General features: G+C 37.5%; 1 pseudogene; it reads right to left on the reverse strand.

Moving 5' to 3' along the window:
* Window positions 1-1,567: 1,567 nt before the first annotated feature.
* LOC122065214 lies at window positions 1,568-11,446 on the reverse strand (annotated as a pseudogene).
* Window positions 11,447-11,687: the final 241 nt, after the last annotated feature.

Raw genomic sequence — 11,687 nt, forward strand, 5'->3', positions numbered from 1 at the left:
TTATATCATTGGTCAAGATTAAAAGCTATAATCAACCGTAAGAATAAAATCATGGGATTGAGGTAACCCATTAACCAAAATAAACTTAAGATAATTAAAATCTTAAAACCAAGTATAATTACAATTAAAAATTAATCATATATTAAAATAAATAATCGAACAAGATTCTAGAATTGCATGTGGGGGGTGTGAAGCTTGATCTATTTATATGGGATATCCATTGCCAATGGAACCGATTGATTATTAGCCTAAGTCCTTTCTTGAAATTCCAATTTTACCCCAAATCCCAAACCATAAAGACTAGGAGTAAAACATCAAACAATCCCCTTAGTTTTAATTGAAAGTGGCAATTTGATGCACCCCCAATTTAATAGGAATTTTTAAGATGCTTCAAAGCCCATTTTATTGATATCCTCCTACAATTCTACTTTACAGATCAATTTTAGGGATGGCCCATTTAGATTTAAACAATCATATAGCCTGCATAATGCTCGTTTAGCCTGATTAGAGAAAGCTTGGTTAAGTCCAATCCTGACCAACAGATTATAAACCGTATCATGTCCACCCAATGTAAGCCTGATCAATTAATTAGGTGGTCACAGTGCAAGGATTGAAATTGGTGAAGCCCAATTAGGCCCAACCAAACAAAATAGTTCACATCCCTACTTGTGTCTATTTCTCTCCTCCTCAAAACAAGAGGTTTAAGCCGGTGCTAATTTAGGCATATGGAAACCCCTTTTGAATCATACATAGGGGCTTTCATGAAAGAGAAAGGGTATGTACCCCTCCACTTTTGTCATTTGGCATATAAGGGAATCCACATACTGACAGTGTGTGTATCCTTTTCCCTTTATAATTTAGTAGGCTAAGGACCGTTGTCAGGATATGTACAACTTGTGCCAGCATCCTAACCAATGGCATGCTTAGTTATTTCAAAGCCAATTGTGAGAGGGTGTACAAATACTCGTCTATGCAGTCTCCCTTTTCCCTATATATATTAATAATGGGAAAATTCATGTGACAAAATCATAGGGATTCAGTGTTGCTTTTAAACACCCCCCAACTCCCTCCTCTCGCAAAAAAAAGAGAATAAAAAATATCAACAAAAAAAAGGAGAAAGCAAAATCATATGGAACCACTATGAATGAAGTCATGGGAACCAAGTTTGATAAATATATATATATATATATATATATTCTTTTTTGGTAACGATTCATAAAAGTCTGAATGGACTCTCACATGTCACAAAAATAATGTTAATTGAACCATTTATAATAAGTAAAGAAAGTCTAATACATGGGTCATATGATTTGAGTTGCGCTATAAAATATAAGAAAAAAAATTAATACATAAAGGTGGCCTATGTCAATTTTTTGGTCCCATCTCTATTATATAACCCAATCATTTTAATAGTTTTATCTATGAATTGTAAAAGTTGTGTTATATATGAAAATATTGAGTTCTCAATCACTTTATCTTTGTATCACTTCATTGGAAAAAGAAATTGGAATGAAATTTACCAAGCAGGTTGACATGAAAAATACTTACAAGAAATTCATCTTTACCTTCAAAGATAGAAGGATAATTTCAACATGGACTATAAAACAGAGAAAAACAAAAATAGCTGCAACTCAAAACTACATTAAAATTGGAGGGGGAGGGGAAGGGGGAGAGCATCAATCTTGAACTTCTTAATGGAGATTGTACACATATGGATGAAGGGGCAGTGAAGCATCAAATTTGAGAACAAGAATAGCCTCCCAAATAGAAGGTCGGGGCTTGTAGTCTGGGTGAGTGCACCATAACCCAAGAATCATCAACCCAATTTACCAAAATTATTTCTCTTGGAGCAGCCTCCATCTCAACTGCCTTTCTCCCACATGCAATTTCTAAGAGAACAATTCCAATGCTATAAATATCAGATTCTTTGGTAGCCTTCCCAGTAGTAATATATTCAGGCACCAAATGTCCCACGGTTGCAGCTACCAAATTTGTTGTTTCTAACCCTTTTTCATGTTCCACAAGCCTAGCCATACCGAAATCCCCAAGTTTAGCATTGAAATTGGAATCTAGAATTAAATTATTGGATTTAATATCCCTATAGAGACATGGAGGACGCATTGATTCCACTATTCGTGCATCTATCGTAATGCAGAGGCTAAGTCTAGAGCTTTCTTGTGTCGCAACTCCCATGTCAAGGAACCCCTATATCGAAATAGATAGGATTCAAGGCTTTCATTGGGCATGAATTCATACACAAGTAGTCCTTGCCCTTGATGGCAACAACCATGCAACAAGTTGCACGAGGTTCCTATGCTGCAGTCAACTAAGGATATTCACTTTCAATTCATATATCCTTTATTCCTTGTTTAGACATTGCAGAGATATTTTTCACAGAAATATCCATGTTGAGATCGCTCAAGAAGCCTCTATAAACACCTCTAAATCATCCTTCTCCGAGCTTTTGTTTATCATCGCAGTCACTAGTTGCTTTAGCCAATTCAGCATAGTAGAACTTCCTAGGCCCCTTGGGCACATCAAAGACCACATCATCCACTGCTTTTATTTCCCCATTCTTTCTCCGATTGAAAATTAATACAAAATCAAGGAAGCCATTTAACTGAAGACTCCCTTGAGATAGAATTGTTTATCTTCCAAGTCCATAGATTACTATTACATCAGATATATTTTACAAATATGATGGAATAGATGTCGATGATGGAATTTGAAGCATCATAATTTGTAAACTATAATAAAGATCTTGTCAATACACCATGAATCATTTTAATACAAGAAGGGGAAACGAAATACCGTTCATCGTCGATGACGTGTTGTTTTCAATGTAGATGTATATATTCAGATCGATACTTACAAGAATCACATTGAAATGCCGTATGAACTCTCTTACTGTAAATGAAATCATCAATTTAAAGCTTGCCATGCATATATCGCCAACCAAAAATTGACTATTTGGGAATCAAATTATTTTCCAAACCATAAATGCCCACGAAATATTTTTTTTCTTTTTGGGATCTCGTTCCATGTTGATATAACTATATACTAGCCCCAAGGAGTCAAACACCAATAACATCTCTAGAATATTTACAGCGTGAGTTGCAAGACAGATGGTAAACACCACTGGTAATTCTCAATAATCACCAATCATAGAATTAACATGAAGATAGGTACTTGGATTAAGCCTTGAAATCTCTTCTATTGAAAAATTACCCAATCATCTATCTTTCTAGAATCAGATCTAACTCCCATCACCAATAACCCACCATTTCTTCATAGAAACAAAATTCCAGACCTTGAGAATGCGGGCAAGATTGATGAAGATTTATATGACTTCTTCATAGAGCCATCTTTTTTAAGAAACCTCGCCTTAAAAGAAAGATTCTATAGCTGAGTCACCAAGCTTTATCTGTCATATTAACTATTAAAGCAAGGATTTACTTACATCTCAAAGCTTCCATATCCCAAGACCTTCATTCCTTGGTTTACAAATCTCCTCCCATTTCACTATTGAAGCTTGAGATGATTTAATATCAGATTTCCATATAAAATTTCGTGGCCACAGCTCCATATTTAATTTTACTTAAGAATGAGGGCCGCCAGAACAAGGAGAAAACATGAACATAAATATTAGAGATCATAGATCTCATAAGCTCTATTCTTCCAGCCAATGATAAAATCTTCCCCTTCCACCCAATAATACGGCCTTTAAATTATCAACCAATGGTAAGATCGGTTCTTTCCTGACCCTTTAAAATTTTGACAGATGTAAGTACCGGGTGGAAGATTACATTTGAAACACCCATTGCTTCTAATAGTTGTCGTCTTCGATAAGGCTAGATGCTCCCCATGAAAAAGTTATTGTTCTTAAAATTTATTCGCTGACTTGATATTCTTGGTACTTTGACAAAAAATCCTTCAGATTTCTGTACTTAATGGAGGTATTCATAAATATATTCTTAGTGGAAAAAATATGCACATGAACTGAAGCATCTCTTGGCCTACTCAAAGCTTTGATCTTGTGATCATAAATCATGTTATTGAAGTCCCGTACACAAGGCCTCCTCAGCTACAATGAAAAGGATAGGAGATAGAGGATTCCCTTGATTAAGAACTCTGTGCACTCTAAAAAAACTCACTGTTCCTGCATTCAACAAAAACTGAAATTTTAGTAGACAAAAAGATCTGATGTAACCATCAATCTATTTGTTACTAAACCAAACTTTTTTTATTACAGAAAATAAGAAATCCCAAGAAAGGGAATCAAAGTATTTTTATAAAACTTATTTAATACCTATAGTTTCATGTACCAACCATTACAATAGATGACATCAAAACTTCTCTTATTCAGTGTTATTGCAGGACTTGAGAGGCTTGGACAACAAAATGAAAATTTTCCTTATTGAGTTGTTACTAGTAAAGACAAGAGAATGAATCTCTTATTATAGTTTTAATTTTGGGCTCAATGCCTCCAAGGGGCTGGTACCCCAATGGTGATTTAGTGACTTTACAAGAGGGAGGTCTAGAGTTCAATACTCCCCATATATTTTGTGTGAACTTTTCTCATATTTGTAAATTTTTAAACCATGTAAGGGCAAAATGGTCAATTTGCATGCAAGTCACTATTTAAGGATTCCTTGAATAGTAAAAGAACTATTGCATGCATTGAGGCCTATTGGAAAAAGTGGCGGTGGAGAAGGGTACTATTATCTTTTCACTCAAGTGGAGTGAATTGCAATACTTCAAAGGTTAGAAGAGTCAGACTGAATTATCACTAAGTACGGGGGTACCATCAAAATACAAGTGTCATTGCTTGAAAACCATGCAAGTGATGAGTCAATGGGAAATTTAGACAATTCACAAATCCTTATCAATGATAAATTTGAAAAGTATATACCAGTGAGTTCCTTTCTCATACTTCTTCTATGTCAAGAGAAGGAGGAAAAAAGGGAAGATGTTGAAGAGGAGCTCAAGAAATGGAGAGGAGAAAAGAGGAGGAAAAAGGTTAGAGGAGAATGAGGTTCTATAGCAACTCAAGCTTGAATCTAATGAGGGACAAGAAGATTTGAGAGAAAATAAAGCTCATTTATGAAAAATTTCTAAGAGTTGGGAGGTCTTGTTTAATTTAGGCTTCTAATCCACACTTGAGTACAAGATTTCAGAATTTCAGGTTAGTGTACTAACTTACATATACTTATTCAAAAAATACTTGTGAGATTTGAGTGTGAGATGAACTTAAGATGAAGTATTCATGTAGGTTATGGAATGCATGTGAATGGACTCAAGGATTTGAGCCAAAATTTGAGAATTTTAGAACCTAAAAATCTATTTCATTTTTGGATTTACAATTTTGGCAGACAAACCTTTGTTCAGTTAAAATAGGATAATTCTTTTATAAAAACTTGAAATTGATTGATTCTAAGTTTTTTAGAAACTAGACTCATAAATTTTCTATTTTTATAGACATAAGCTCTGCCAATTATGCTTCTAAATGGCCTCAAATTTCACTTGAAGTGAGAATATGAATTCTGCTCGAAATTAGTTGAATAGTTCTGGACTACAGATCTTTGTTAAGTAAAAATACCATAACTGCTTCATATGTACTCGGAATTAGTTGATTTTAGGTGTTTCGAAACTAAAGTCATAGAGCTTCAACTGTGATAGATAGGCTCTGTCTAATTATGCTTCTAAATGGCCTTAAAAGTCACTTGAAGTGAGAACATAGGTTCTGCCTGAGAGCAGAATTAATTTCTGGGCAGCTGTTTGAAAAATTACAGAAAATAGACTGCATGAAAATTGTTATAATTTTTTTCATCTGAACTCAGATTGGTGTGATTCTAGTGGCGTTGAATTCATGATTCAATGATCTAAAGTTGTTTAGAAGAAATCATTTTCTAAATATGTTTATTTTAGGAACAAAAATGTCCTTAAATACGAACCTTACTGAAACAGTGAGGTATGTCAATCTATAACCTGTTATTGAGATTTTATCTTATTGGTTACCAGGGAACGGTTGACGTGTTATGAGTTTGTTGTGCTAACATTATACCTAAAGAATCGAGGTGAGTGATTCCCTTCTTAGATGGTTTCTCCGTATATGTATATAGCTTATGATTGATATGATACATCTCCTATGTGTATATGATGATGTTGAGCATGTTGATGCAATTATAGTGTAATTCAATGATGAGATTGGGTTGCATATTGTAATGATGAGCATGTGTTTATATTGAGAATGTTTTGGTTCATATTATGATTATGAGAAGTGCCAAGAGATGTGTTTGGGTGAGACCCTATCAAGAGACATAATTAGTGAGACTGAGGTCAAGAGACCGCACGGTGAGGTGCATTGGTGCCAAGAGACACTTGGGTGAGACCTAGTCAAGAGACGACATGGTAAGGCATCCATTGCCAAGAGACTTGTTTGGTGAGACTAAGGTCAAGAGACCTTGTGGTGAGGACCAATTATGCCTAGGGCCAAAGGAAAAAGCATGGAATAGACACTTTTATGGTTGTTATTTTGCAAACATAATAAATGACGATGATTGATTGATTTATTTTATAAATATATGTACATGTTTAGTGTGGAATTGTTTAGGCAGGGATTTACTTACTAGGCTATCGAGCTCACCCTATTATTATACATCTTTTTCCACAGGTAATAGTCAGGGCCATATGGTTGGTAAGGAGCCTGCAAGCTGATGGTGAACATAAGAAGAAATATTTTATTATTTTGCTTTATGTTGAATCTTAATGGTTAAGAGAACTTAATGTAAATATTGACCAAGTATGAATGAGGACTTGGGAGTTTGGATTGTAAATATTTTGGCCACTAGGGTTTGATCCTGTTAACTCTGATATGTAATAGAACTCTATGTAATGTTTTGAACTATGCATGGATGCTTGGTTTGAATTTTGATCATTTTGATCACTGCCTGTGAGGGCGTGACCATACCCTTATCCCGGGTTTAGGTCTTGACATCATCTGCATCAACATAAAAAGAGAAAGGGAGGGGGGGGGGAGAAGTGGATCTAAATTTTCCGGGGATTGTTAGATAGAGGCTGAGTCTTCTCTGCTAATGGCAATGCCGAAGGTGGAGATTTCTTGGCTGGTCTGTGCAATGGCTTGTCTTTTTTTCTTCTCTTTTTAATTTTTTTTTCACTAGAAGATCATTTGTATTAAAAATTAAAAGGAGATAAAAATATAGTACAGAAGGGATAAAAGACACCCAATACAATCATATAAAATAATAAGAGAGTGGAAATGAACATAAACCACCTTCGGCATTGCCATTAGCATAATAAGCCATTGAGCCAACTCTCCTCCACAAGACAAAAATTATGAGGCTCAAGACTATTGCAGTCTGTATCTCAAACGACTTGAGGCATCCATATCCAAGTCCAGCTTGACCAAGGTTCGCCAAGAACTCATAGGTAAAGAAACTTCAAAGCGAGCAGTTGACTTTGACAAAAATCAGAGACTGAATGAGCTTCTAAGAAGCAGTGAGTGATCTTCCACTCCACCCCTTCAAGATAAGGCATGCAATTCATCCACCTTTGGCTCACTTTCCATGGAATTATCTTTTTCAGCAAAAGAAGAACCATTGTGACCGAATCACACTCAATCCATAGCCTCTGCACCCCTAATCGTTTAGCATTCTCAATTCCTACAATTATTGTCACACCCCCGTTGACATAGAACCGAACAGGTGACCGAGTTAACACCTATTAACCCAAAACCTTCCAGGATCATCTGATACAGTAACCATAGCACAACATACACACACTAAGTAAAGCAAGTTTTGTATTTCAGTGGAAGTCTTATATGTACATACCTGTAAATACCATAATACTCTTGATACCCAAATTGTATTACATAGTACATATACATGTGAGCCCAAAGGCGTGATATATGCACAAGAATTACAATTTAAACATCTAGAGCACAAAAGGGGTAACATTATAAGTAATCAAAAATAAATCACAAGTTGGTATCAGTGTTGCTGTCCCGCAACACAACTCTTGCACCGGCACTCGGCCCAGTGCCCAAGATCTTCAGGGACCCACCAATCCTCAGTTGGAAATTCCACAGTGGTTCTCGACTCTAGCTCTTTAGCTGGATAACCTACATGATCATCTAAAAAGTGGTACACACGTGGGATGAGCTCATTAGCCCAGTAAGTGAAAAGAAAGACCAAGAAAGACCAAGCAATTATTTGCAATACAAAAGCACCTATATGTATGGAAGTTCATTTTATTATTTTAAACCACCTACACATCACATCTAAGTCATAGGTCATGTGCTACTTGCAACCACAGTGCTCGTATGCCCTGGGTACGAGCTGCAAATCCCATCCCTCGATACGTCTATAGGGTTGCCAGAGAAGGCTAGCCGTGGGTACCGAAGAAGTAAATGGGTCTTGCCCTGCATTAAAGTAAAATGGGCCTTGCCCTGCATTAAGGCCTTGCCCTGCATTAATTTAAAAGCAGTACAATTGGCCCTCTTGTTATATCACCAAAGTTACCGACCATCCTAGTGATCGGTTGGGCGTACTTCTAACCTCCACCATTGGTACACAACCTCAGGCTTCCCCCTAGTGATATACCCAACACCTAAACCCCTGCTAGGAAGGGTCGTAGAATAGGGATATGTCATTCCTAATCGCATGCTCTTATGTGAGATAGTACAACTGTATAGTGTCATTGCATCCCATTCCACGAGCCACCGATGCATTCGTGTCAAAGCCGACTATGGTATCTAGTCTAGCAAGGCATCACATTCAATAATTTAAAGCCATCTATCTCATATCTCAAGGCAAGAATAAGCATTAACATTTAAAGATAATAGGATATTGAATCATAAATGAATTTCATAATGCACACGTCAATACATGCAAATGGCACTAGTGGATGACTAGTCTACACATTAATGGAATGATGCAAAAACACTCCAAAAATTAAGTCAATGTCCTATTCCCACTTATCTAATTGTGAACAATGATCACCCTTGGTACGACGAAGATCCGGCTTGCGATGACGCATGTTTCTAGTAGAACCTATAATAAAAGAGGTCGAGCTTAGTATATCTCCACTTTAGCTCATAACCAATGAGATATGATGATCCCAACGCATTTAGAATCACCATAAAAGGTTGCCTGACAAATTTGGGCCCACTCGGAACCCAAAAATTTGGATTGGTAGATCAACTGGTGGGCAAAGCACCCAGTAGACCTTGCTCGCTACTCGACTCAGAGGCTCTACTTGGATTGGCAGAACAAGTGCCCACCGGTCTTGCTCGTCGATTGAGCCAGCAGCTTTACCTGGATCGACGGGCCAATAGCGGGGAGCTAGGTGCCCACTGGTCTTGCCCATCAGTCAAGCCAACAAATCAAATAGGATAGGCGGGCCCCAGATTGGATGGGTCTGACCATTTGCAGGTACCCATCACTCAGAATTGGGATTTTTGATGTTCTCATCCATTCCTCATCCCACCTTGGGGAAACCACAAGGGGTCAATTTGACCTTGTTTTCCACAAATCTAATATCACACATCATGATTCCAACATAGATCTATGATCGATTCAAACTTCCAAGGTTGGGTTTTACCTCTTTGCTTAAGAACACTTCAAAAACCTCAAATCTTCTCTTTTATTTCAAGAGATTAACAAATGGTTCACAAATCTTACAAGTTCTTCCTCAAAATCATTCATAAAAAACATGTAGGTCGTTTATTAAACCTTAGTTTTACATTCCCTAGAGAGATTAACAAGATCTAAAGGATTCCTATCCAATCATAGGGTTTCACTTAGGGTTTCATGAGGGTTTAAGAAATACCATCTTTACTCACCTCAAAATGTTGATCTCGATATTAGGGTTACTAATCCGATGTCGGATTCAAGAGATCTAACCCCGACGAAGCACAACGATCATCTTCTTCCCCATTTCTTCCTTCATCTTCCCTTCTCTCTCCTTCTTTTCTCTGCCTTCTTTATTTTTCTCACCCACCATAAAAAACAATAAATGATAGTGAAGAAAGTAATAAATGTTATTAATAGTGGGGTCAAAATATCTAAAGATCAGAGTGGTAGGCCACACTGGTGGGTCCGACCCATCCATGACCACCCACTAGTCAGCCAAAACTTAGCTGAATCATTGCGATTTTTGATGGGGCTCGGCCCTGACATGTATTCCAGTCTTGGTAATCGATTAACACTCGTACTTAACATAGAATACAGTCACGTACTGTTATTTGCATACATGGCCTGGTGATACGTCTAAGTGCACGGCTTAGGCACACGGACTTCTCTAGGCACCGTCTCTAACTCGTTTGGCCAACCTGATTTTAGAGTCACCCTTGCCATCATGTTCCATAAGGTACTCGCCACGGTTCATTCGGGTTCATGTCCTACAAGGCCAAATCGAACCAATGGGAAAATTAGACCGGGTTTAGAGAGTAGGGTATCACATTTACCCCCCCCCCCTTTTTTGAAAATTTCATCCTCGAAATTGTAGTACCTTGTTGTCCGAAAATATGGGGGTACTTGGATTGGATGTCATCTTCTTTCTCCCAATATGCTTCTTCAAGTGAATGATTTGCCCATTGAATCTTCACAAAAGCGATGGAGCGATTGCGAAGAGTCTTTATTTTTCGGTCTAAGATTTTAGCAGGCTATTCTTCGTAGGACATATCAGCTTCTAAATATTCAGGTTCCATAGGCAGCACATGTGATGGATTATGGATGTACCGCTTTAACATAGACATGTGGAATACATTGTGAACATTGCTGAGAGAAGGTGGAGGAGCCAACATATATGTTACGGAGCCAACTCGAGCCAAGATTTCAAATGGGCCAATATATCTTGGACTTAACTTGCCCTTCTTGTGGAATCTATGCAATCCTTTGGTAGGAGAGATTTTGAGGGACACCGTCTCCCCCTCTTGGAATTCAATATCTTTCCTATAGTTGTTCACATGCTCTTTTGGCGTGATTGGACAGCTTTAATTCTTTCCTGAATGACATCAACCTTGTCACACATCATTGAAAAATCACAAAGCCCTTCCCCAGAGGATGCATGGTCACACCCTGACTTAGCTTCCAGTTTTCACGAGCCTCCTCCCTTGATGCATCAAGAGAGATTAGGCAAAAATTCACTCTCCCTATCAGAGCAAAACGAAAGTTTTGCCTCTTGGATTCATAATCCTATTGGGGGATGACTATGCAACGAATGTTTCCTACCTGGATTGGTTCAGGAAGTGAATCAATTACCATGAAGAATTTCCCAATGCCTTAGCATAAGATCATTTAGGCAAAACAGCCTCTGGTAAACCATCAGGAACAAGAACCTCTGGACCGTGATCAAGAGACTCCCTAGCACCTCCATCACCATCTTCCTCCTCGACAGAGTCCCTTCCCACCAAATCGTCAGACATTTTTTTTTCTTCTATTTTTCTTTCGGTCTCAAGAACCACCTTCCCTTTCTAATAAATATCTCTGAATCTTTAGCCAAAAAAAAATAGAGGCGGGGAGAATAGTAATCTTGAACATTTCAGGAAACAATTTTCCTTAACGTGGAAATACGAGGGATGCCAAGAAGATGAAATTTGGGTTTGACTTGCATCAGAATTTGTAGAACTATCGGATCCATAATCGAATTGAGAATGTACACATATG

The sequence above is a fragment of the Macadamia integrifolia genome, unplaced genomic scaffold (genome assembly GCF_013358625.1).
Source record: "Macadamia integrifolia cultivar HAES 741 unplaced genomic scaffold, SCU_Mint_v3 scaffold1924, whole genome shotgun sequence".
NCBI lineage: Eukaryota > Viridiplantae > Streptophyta > Magnoliopsida > Proteales > Proteaceae > Macadamia > Macadamia integrifolia.